Source organism: Peromyscus californicus, unplaced genomic scaffold (assembly GCF_007827085.1).
Source record: "Peromyscus californicus insignis strain IS unplaced genomic scaffold, ASM782708v3 Scaffold_15__1_contigs__length_86483966, whole genome shotgun sequence".
NCBI lineage: Eukaryota > Metazoa > Chordata > Mammalia > Rodentia > Cricetidae > Peromyscus > Peromyscus californicus.
In genome coordinates, this window is record NW_026294447.1 from 15,714,876 (window position 1) to 15,724,979 (window position 10,104).

Below are 10,104 nucleotides of genomic sequence, written 5' to 3' on the forward strand. Positions count from 1 at the left end.
TAAGATTTCATGTGTGCCACTTTCCTATCAAATGTAGAGGATACCATCATGTAGCAGAATTTCTGGTCATCTGATTCTTATGATCTTACCATTCCCTCTGCTGTGATGTAACTGAGCCTTAGATGTAAGGGCTCTGCTGTACATTTTAATCTTATAGAATCTATCAACTTCACCACAACCTTCTGCCAAATTCTAAATCTCTTAAGTGGTCCCTGCTGGGGATTTTTCACATGCTGAATCTTGAATCAGAAAAGACTTTTCCTTTATTTGGTGAACTCCCACAGCATTTCAAGACCTAACTAAAACCTACAACACCCTTACACAGTTTGGATGATTCTGGGCATCAAGTTATCAACTTGCCTGGTATAGATCTCTGGCATTGACTTCCCACAATCCTAATATTCACATATTTATTTCCAACACATAAGAGTTCCCTGAAGACAGGGGGAATAACTTATGCATCAGTGGCTCCCTGAGAAAGTCATTTATTTCATGCTTATGGATCTTAGTTGAATAAATGAATAGTGAGTGAATCAGCAGATCAATGTAACTTTCTTCCTTTTGCCTTTATGTCCCTTGAAGCCTTCATGTAAATACAATCAGATTCAAAGGCACTTGAAAGTAATGTTCTTCCAAATATCTTTCTGAAAGTCTGATCTCCTATATGATGGTAACTTAACCTTTTCTGTGTCTTGAGTTTTTCTTTCCCTTCTAGCTGCGAGTGGCCTTTTTACCACATATATGAGATGTGCAAGTGAAGCAGGCAACAAGTAAATTAGATAGCATGCATGAGGTCAAGAGCACTTGCTGATTCCAGTCACATCATTGCTCATGCTAAATACCACCACACTTGGAACTCTGCAAAGCAAACAAATATGCTATTTACAACTGTTTTTTGTCAAGCAAGATAACTTTTCTTATATGTTCTTCTGGTTTGGACATGGATTCATGTGTTCTTTTTTTTTTTTTTCAAAGTACAATTCATATACCCACAAGTTTAAATGCAATTTCACCATAGCCATTGCAGCATGAGTTTCCAGACATGAATTCTAATAAGCACAATTTCCTTATGTGGAGGTTTGTGTGATCAACTCTGAACCTCTAGGCCAGTAGCTTTCACATTTCCTAAGACTGTGACCCTTCACTACAGCTTCTCATGTTGTGGTGACTCCCAACCATAAAATAATTTTTGTTGCTACTTCATAACTCTAATTTCGCTACTCTTATGAATTATAAATATCTGATATGCAGGATATCTGATATACAACTCCTCTAAAAGGGTTGAGAACCACTGCTCTAAAATAATGCAGGGAAATTATATGGAGAAAAATATAGCTATTCAATACCTGCTGGATTAACTCAAGTTTTTCAGTTACTACCTTCAATATACAGAATTTAAATGGAAAGAAAAACAGTGAATCTAATGTTTTTTTTCTATTCACAGAAAGAATTTATTGTTAGCATTCCTTTGATACTAAATAGTAAAGAAGACTTTAGCTCATTTCCTAAGGCCTTAAATTACAGATTGATTGATTAATATTTCTGTATAACTTCCCCCATCTCATTTCATCAATGTGGCACTTTAGGCCTTTTCTCTCTTGCATCATTATGCACTGACCTTTCCATTGTTAATGCTTCTATTCTATGCCTGAGTAGAGAGAAAAATTTCCCTCTTTTCAGAGATTAGCTGCAAAGAAAATTTATGTGACATTCAAGAGAATTATTTCCAACCCATCCTTTCAATTGCATTTCTGACATCTAATGATGTAATTGACCACATTAATTTTAGAAAGTATCTACATTTGCATAATAAAAATTTGATTTAAATGTACTTCAAAAATATGCATTGCTTCAAAATTAATATAGTATTTTTGCAAGAGGTACTAAATGACATTTTACTCCATTCTTTGACTTTTATGGTTGTTACAAAACTTGAACCTAAATCAATATTGTGAGATTTGTTCATCCTGATCCTTCATTAATATACAAATTTTCTAATTAATAGCCATTTTTGGTGTTGAGAGAACATGACATTGCCAAAAACATATTTTCTTACAGAATATATTTGTATGTATATATATGCATGCATATATATATCAACACACACTAAGGCTCAGTTTCTCAGCATTTGTTACACATAATTTTCTTTATGATGATAAAGAGAATCATATCAAAAGAGACATTTTTCCTATGCCAACTAAAGTAAAAGTAAGTTAAAATACTCTTTGAGCAACAAAAGGAAAGAAGGAAAAATATAAGAATGAGATCTGGGAAGATGGTTTGGCCAGGCACCAAGCTTCATGGCCAGAATTCACAGGTGGAAGGAGATAATCTCCACATATGCTTGTACCCCAAAACACACAAAGTAGATAAGGGTACTAAAGTGTAATACAAGATTTAATGGGTAAGATTCACTCTGAATCTCAGAGAGGATGAATTTCCCCTTTTTATATCAGCCACTTACCTGGACTTTCTCTTCCATTTCAGACTGCCTGTTTATGCTCGAATACATCAGCCTGACCACACCTTTATTATGTCAAACATTTCCATTTTCTGGGGGGTGGGGTTGTCTGATTTTATGGATTCTGTGATGGTTATTCTTAGTTGTCAACTGCATCTGGAATTAACTTAAATTCAAGTGGCTGGGCATACTGGTGAGGGATTTTTTTTTTTTCCAATTAAATTATTTGAAGTGGAAAGACCCACTTCCAATGTAGATCTTTTGAGAGATCCACTTTTATTCTGGGCTCGGCCTTCTGCTGGCAGCCTCTATAAAGGACATGGAAGAAGGAAACATGTTTGTTCTTCACCTGCTTGCTTTTGCTCTCCCTAGCAAGTCCATTCCTTCACTGGAATTAGAGCCTATTTCTTCAAGATTCAGGTGTATAATGAAGACCACCTGAGAGATCAAGCCTTATGAATTGAATGACTACTGTATTCTTGGACCTTCTGTTGGTAGACATAAATTGTTGTGCTAGCTAGACCATAACCTGTAAGCCATTTTAATAAATCCCTTTAAATATGTATGTGCCTGTGTGTGTGTGTCCATTCTATAAGTTCTGTTCCTCTATAATATAGATATCAACTGACTTGGTAAAATGCTATTACCTGTATGAGAAAGAAATAGACTGAACCATATTAAAATGAAACCATCCAAATGGGCACAAAGAGTAGACTGTTGTCATGATGTCCCATGTTTTGGCCCTCCCTTGTGCAACAATTATACAGAAACTCAATTTGTATGCTCTTCTGTACTTGAGGAATTGACATTTAGCAGGAAATGGACCCTATTTTTCCTTATGACAAAATATATGACAAGCAGCTGATGAGAGGTTGGGTTTTTCCCACTTTTTAGATTGTGGACATCGACCCCATCGTGGTGGGAAGGCATGGTGGAGTGAATGAGAGCCTCTGGTCCCATGGCATTGGTAGTCAGGAATCAGAGCGTGATTAGGAGAGCCTCCTAGTCTGCCTGCTGAGACCCATTTTTCCCAGCAAGACTCTGGATCCTAATGCTTCAGCAACCTCCCAAACAGTGCCAGCTGGGGACCAAGTGTTTAAACAAAAGAACTTAGAGAAATGTTTCGCATTCAAACATAAGAACTCATATGCTGATGGTGTAGCTACTTCACTACTTCTGCTTTCACAGTACTAGGCCAAGCCATTATGATTTCTGTAAGTATTAAAACAAGTCTTTTTAGCCAGGCGGTGGTGGAGCATGCCTTTAATCTCAGCACTCGGGAGGCAGAGGCAGGCAGATCTCTGCAAGTTCGAGGCCAGCCTGGGCTACAGAGTGAGTTCCAGGAAAGGCGCAAAGCTACACAGAGAAACCCTGTCTCGAAAAACCAAAAAAAAAAAAAACAAAAACAAAAAAAAAACACCAAGTCTTTTTATAGGGAGGGCTCCAACATTGCTCCCAAGAATCTGTTACTGATACAGAAGCTAAAATTATAAGATTCACAGCCATTCTTTGTCAGAGAGTAAAAACACGAACCTTTACAAAAATTCCTACAAACACATAAACATAAATATATGTTATCATATATAATATACATAATATATACTATTGTGCTGCATATGTCATATGTCTTTGTGTTTAGTGTAGGCATTAGTGTCCTTCCAACGTTATCCCCTCAGACTTTACATCTCAGAGTCACTACATTGCTCAACTCAAACGAACCACCTTCCTATCTCTGTCATGGAGCTTACACTCTCTGGATTATATGTTCCTCTAGCAAATATCTGTATGCCTTATTTACCTGCTTGTTTCAAATACTAAAGAGAAAAGACAGCTTAGAAAGTCATCCAGCTGGTTGGTTTGTTTGACTGATTTTTCTGTGAAGAGTGAGGAGAACTAGTCAACGTTTGTAATGGAACATCCAGAATCAGTCTGTTTGGCCTGAGTACTATGCCAATATTATTTCTCTCTCTCTCTCTCTCTCTCTCTCTCTCTCTCTCTCTCTCTCTCTCTCTCTCTCGCTCTCGCTCTCCTCTTCTCTTTTCTTCTTCTTCTTCTTCTTCTTCTTCTTCTTCTTCTTCTTCTTCTTCTTCTTCTTCTTCTTCTTCTCTCTCTCTCTCTCTCTCTCTCTCTCTCTCTCAAAAAGAAATTGTCCTAAAGTGAATATAATGAATATTTAGGAAACAAAACTAAGGAGAGGAATATTGAGTGTCCAAATCCCCAGCAAGAATAATATATCAGAAGATACCAAGAAACATACAAACAGCCTGTCTTTTATTTTCTTTTGATCCATAGATTCCATTGTGGTAGAGCTAAGAATGATTTTGGAAATCATCTACAACTTCTTCATTTTTAAAATAAACTGAGATTTACTAAATTAGTTTTTTCCCCCACAAATCTCATAACTGCTTTTAGAGGAGTTGCTACTGGGTTATACATTTATTTTTCTACCCTCAATCTGGTATGGTTTGTATCACTGCAGGCGTTTTACGTTTTGTGTAGATTGAAAAGCAGTTGAAGGGTGTGTACTGGCCATGGGGCTGTAATTACATCTTTAGGGCAGAAGCAAAATGAAAGCTTGACTGCATTTCTTTGTTCAAGGCTGAAAAGAGAAGTATGCTGAGTAGCCCCATCTTGAGATGTCTTCTAAAATGGCTTCTACCATATCTTACTTTCAGCAGGAAAAAGCACAAGTAGATATAAAACTGCTGAAAAAGTCCACACTTGTTTCTTTTTTCCATAGCAATATTTTGTTGTGAAATTTAAAAGCTTTAGTAAAAAGTCTGTACATCCCTTTGGCAGAAAATATCCAAACCTTTAAGCCATCTTTCATGAGTAACTTCTCAACATAATAGCAAAGCATTTCCACGTGTAAGACACTCTTTAAAGTGCAAGGCAGGTTTATAGACAAGAATGAAAAACATTCTGTTTCTGAACAAATGTGTAGTATTTTTATGTTCCCTTTTCCTGATTTCCATTGACTATTATTGATGAGATATCCTTAACTTTTACAGAGAATTCTCTGAAGAAAAGTTATAAATATTCTTGACTTTTGAAAAAAGTTATGGTATACTCAATCAACTACAACACTCAGTTTTTCTTGCAGTAGTTGAGTATAGGGGTAAACTCAGCTAAGGATAAACATTACAAGCATGAACTTGAGTAACTCTTGACAGATGCATTTATAGATAACAACAAAAGGTATGCAGTATTTTTATAAAAATTATTTGATGGGTTGTCACAGAAACCTTCCATGTTTCTCATTCTCAACGTGAGTCTGTAGTCATTGATACCACCACAAAAGAAGCTTCCTTGTCCTATACAGTCACCAGCAGCACAGATCATGGACTTCTACATGGTTTCTGGTGATAGCATGAACCACAGACATCCACATGGTCTCTGGCCTCAGCACAGACCCTGAATCTCAGCATGATCTCCAGTGGCAGTACAGATTATAGACATTAGCAAGACACTATGCCACAGCATGGACCATGGACATCAACAGACCATGGTCAGAACTGCCTGTTGAGGCCTTTAAGAAGGTTTAATCCAGAAAATGAACCATTCTCCATGTCAGACATCCTACCATTGCTCAGCACTTCTGTGACAACCTCTCCAAGATCCCCACGTCCATCCTCAAAAAAATATCTAGACATGAATCCATTGAAGAGAATGCTTAAAAATTGTGATGGGGATACTTAGTTCTTCTCCATAGTTGATGGCTTCTGGCATGGGTGAGGATGGGGGAGGACTCAGTTTTCTTTAAGGGGCTGGCACGAGAATTTTGACCATGCTCCAGTGAATGTATGGGCAACTAAAATTAGACTTTGTATTTCTTCTTCTTCTCCTCCTCCTCCTCCTTTTCTTCTTCTCTTCTTTCTTCTTCTTTTCTTCTTCCCCTTCTCCTTCTTCTTCTTTTTGGAGGGTCATAAGGGTTGGAGTGGATCTCAGAAGACTGAGACTGTGATGGGGTGTACTATGTGAAATTCTTGAATAATCAATACAAATATTATGTTGGAAAGAGAAAATTATTTGAGGGAATTCCAAAAATAGCACTTCAGGTTATTCTATGTCACTTGGGAGAGACTTTCTGGACTTTCTCTTGGTGTGCCTTCCTCTTTCCTTTTTCTCTAACCATGTACTCTATAAGATTATGACAAGGGAGAATAAATCAAAATTTCCAGTACCTGCAGAAAGAATAGGCCCCATATACTCCATTGTATTGATCAACTTGTACTTAAGCAGAGAAATTTCTATTTTCCAGAGAAACTTATTCATACTGGTTTCTTTAAAAACCTCTTCAGGGACTGGAGGTCATTCAGTTTTATCAGTGTTTTTACCTACTCACCAGGAAAGCCAAGGCAACTGCTCATATGGAGGATCCAGAGGAGGCAGCCACCCATGCCCACACTGCCTTGTTAGGTTTCAATATGCCTCCTACTAAACCACCTTGTGATTCATTTTTCTCTTCACCAAATCTAACCACAATTGCTTTCTGTCATAATTGCTAAATTTGCTTAGTTGTAACACTGCATTTTCAAATATGTATTTTTAATAACTAAAAGTATGACATGGCTGCTGTGTCCAAGAAGCCCCCAACTTTATTATGAGAGGAACTATATAACGTTCCCTAAGGGTACATATGAACATGCACATATATACATGCATATATTTTTACATATTGTATACATAAATGCCAGTGTCCAGGTCCAGATGAGGGCATGGTCTGAAGATGGGTGGATGCAAGTGCAGCAACAGAGGAATCAGACACAGGATACTTCTTAGTTTCTTTTTAGGAGAGATAGACAGAGAGGAAGCATACGGGAGTCATTCCCAGTGGGACAGGTCTCAGTAGAGGAGGCAAGGAGTTGGAAGGGGAAAGGAAGTGACCAGGACATGGCGGTAGGGAGAATCTTGCAGCCTGACTGTTACTAGCAGCCAGAATGTTTCTTTATTTATACAGAATTTAGTAAGCAGGGATAAATTAATGATGTTCCAAAACATAGATAATAGTTTTTGGTTTGGACATGTGTTTCACTTCCTTTTGCTCATCTTTTAGTCATCATTAATAAACTATGACAGAACAGAGTTATCATTTCTAATCATTTTCCCTCAAGTTTTGACATCATTAATAAACAGAGTTATCACTTGTTTTTTTTTGTTTGTTTGTTTATTTTGCAATACAATTCAGTTCTACATATCAGCCACGGATTCCCTTGTTCTCCCTCTCCCGCCCCCCTCACCTTCCCCCCAGGCCACCCCCCATTCCCACCTCCTCCAGGGCAAAGCCTTCCCCAAGGACTGAGATCAACCTGGTAAACTCAGTCCAGGTAGGCCCAGTCCCCTCCTCCCAGGCCGAGCCAAGCGATCCTGCATAGGCCCCAGGTTTCAAACAGCACAGGACCCGGTCCCACTGCCTGGATGCCTCCCAAACAGATCAAGCCAATCAACTGTCTCACCCATTCAGAGGGCCTGATCCAGTTGGTGACCCCTCAAGCCATTGGTTCATAGTTCATGTGTTTCCATTCGTTTGGCTATTTGTCCCTGTGCTTTATCCAACCTTGGTCTCAACAATTCTCACTCATATAAACCCTCCTCATTCTCGCTAACTTTACTCATTAACCCTATAACCCAATTTTTGAGAATTTAGAGGCATATGACAGCCTATTCTCAAGCTGGTAGCTTTGGTTGCTTCAAGGACACTAGACCAAAACAAAAATTTTCAAACCACCCTGGGCATTTTGTATTATTTTGTATTTGTATTACACCCAAGCAGTGTATTATTAACACTTAGTGGTCAGAGTGCCCAGGAAAAATCCTCAGGCCAAAGCTGCTGCAGTTATTATTCAAATTCTGGCATAATACAATCAATGTTCACATTTATATCTTTATAGAATTTGTCCATATGTCTAATCCTGGCATTCTGTTGTTCCTTGGTCATATGACATTACAGTGGCTCTACACGAGCTAACTTTTCTAAGAGGGGGAGGTCCTGGAACTTCATACTTTTATCATCTTTCCACTCCATACTTTCCTCAACAATATGTCTCTATGTAGGGCAAAGTTGTATGCCATGTAATTGCCTGAATGTAAGTGGGCAGAGGCTTATAATCTGAACAGTGGTCAACTCCTCTAGCCCACCAAATCTTGTTGACTTTTTAAAGTTACTTTGCTTTAAATATCTTATTCCTGTGTAAGTACAGGGACCAATGTTTCAAGAATGTCTCATAGCCTCATGAAGAGACTTGTGGCTTCTTTATGTGTTACAACTTCCAAGATGTAAGGAAGACCTTCAAATAGAGAAGGATATCTCCTTAAAAGTATGGGGGAATAGTATGTTCAGGACTGTCCTGGGGAAGCTTAGAAGCAGCATTCCTGGGAGAAGGCATAAATGATTCATAAGAAATTTTCCATCAATCCAATATCCCTCAAGTATGCAACAGGTGGAGATGAAAAGCAAAGGTGGTATGGGAGCCATCATGGGGCTCAGCTCTGCTGGATCTTTGTCAAGCAGCTGTGCTGACATTATGACTTCTGCCATTCCATTCAGACATGGCTGTGCCACATAAGCATGTGTACTCATACACACACATACAACTCTTCAGTCAAATCCTTGAGAATTTTGAAGACAGAATGATGGCATCCTTCCTCAAAGCCAGAAATCAGGAAAGAGACGTCTAGCATTCACCCAGTGGACTTTCATTTGTGACTCATGACAAATTCTGCAGATTTCCACTTTTACTAGCTGATTTGGGAAACTACCAAGGAGAATGAGAAGGGAAAAATGCTTTAAATTTCTTTCCCAATGATAATTAATTTTGAAACACTTATAAATTAGAGAACCCAGAAAGTAGCTCAGAAATTAAGGAAAAGTCCTCCAAGACAAAGAAAACTGTATCTAAATTTTGGGTACAGAAGCAGTGAAATAAAACTTGAGTATTGGCATGGTCTCTGTCTACATTTCCATTTTCTCCCTGCTTTGTTCTTTCATTGACGCTCATTCCCTTGGCCAGTTAGTGAGAGTTTTCTACTTTCGTTGAATAAGAAAAGAAAAATGTGCTCATCTGTTAGTTTTCATTTCCAATTTAGCCAGAAAGGTCACAAAGACATTTTAAAATAATGCCTTTTAGCAATATTTCAAGGCTGTTGAGCATCTCTTAATCCTCAGAAGCTCCACCTAACAACCTATTTACTTGATGACTATCCACAAGAAGAAATACCACTATCCTTTTCCATTCATGATTAAGTGAAAGTATCAGAGAGAAGAAATGGGTTCTCAAGAGTATAGGATGTTCACATTCTGCCCAGACTACAAACACAGGGAAAGCATAGTTCACATCAGTTCTCAAATCACACTCAGGCCAGGGTTAGAGTTCAGATATTGCCTTTAAAAGTGAATGCCATTGGGGCCTGTCATCTAAGCCAAGCAGCTGCCATCTTGAGACATTCAGCTATGCCCCCTTGCAAAAATCATTTCCAGCCAGGCTTGTTGACCATTTAAACATACATCTCCATAGTGGGGTGTGAAGGGCAAAAGACCGTCATCTGAGTATCCAGGCATTCCCTATCACTTGTTATTTGTAACTATATCTCAGCTGCATGTGGTCTTGAGGACGGGGGATAGTTTATAGGCCAGGGAAGATGAA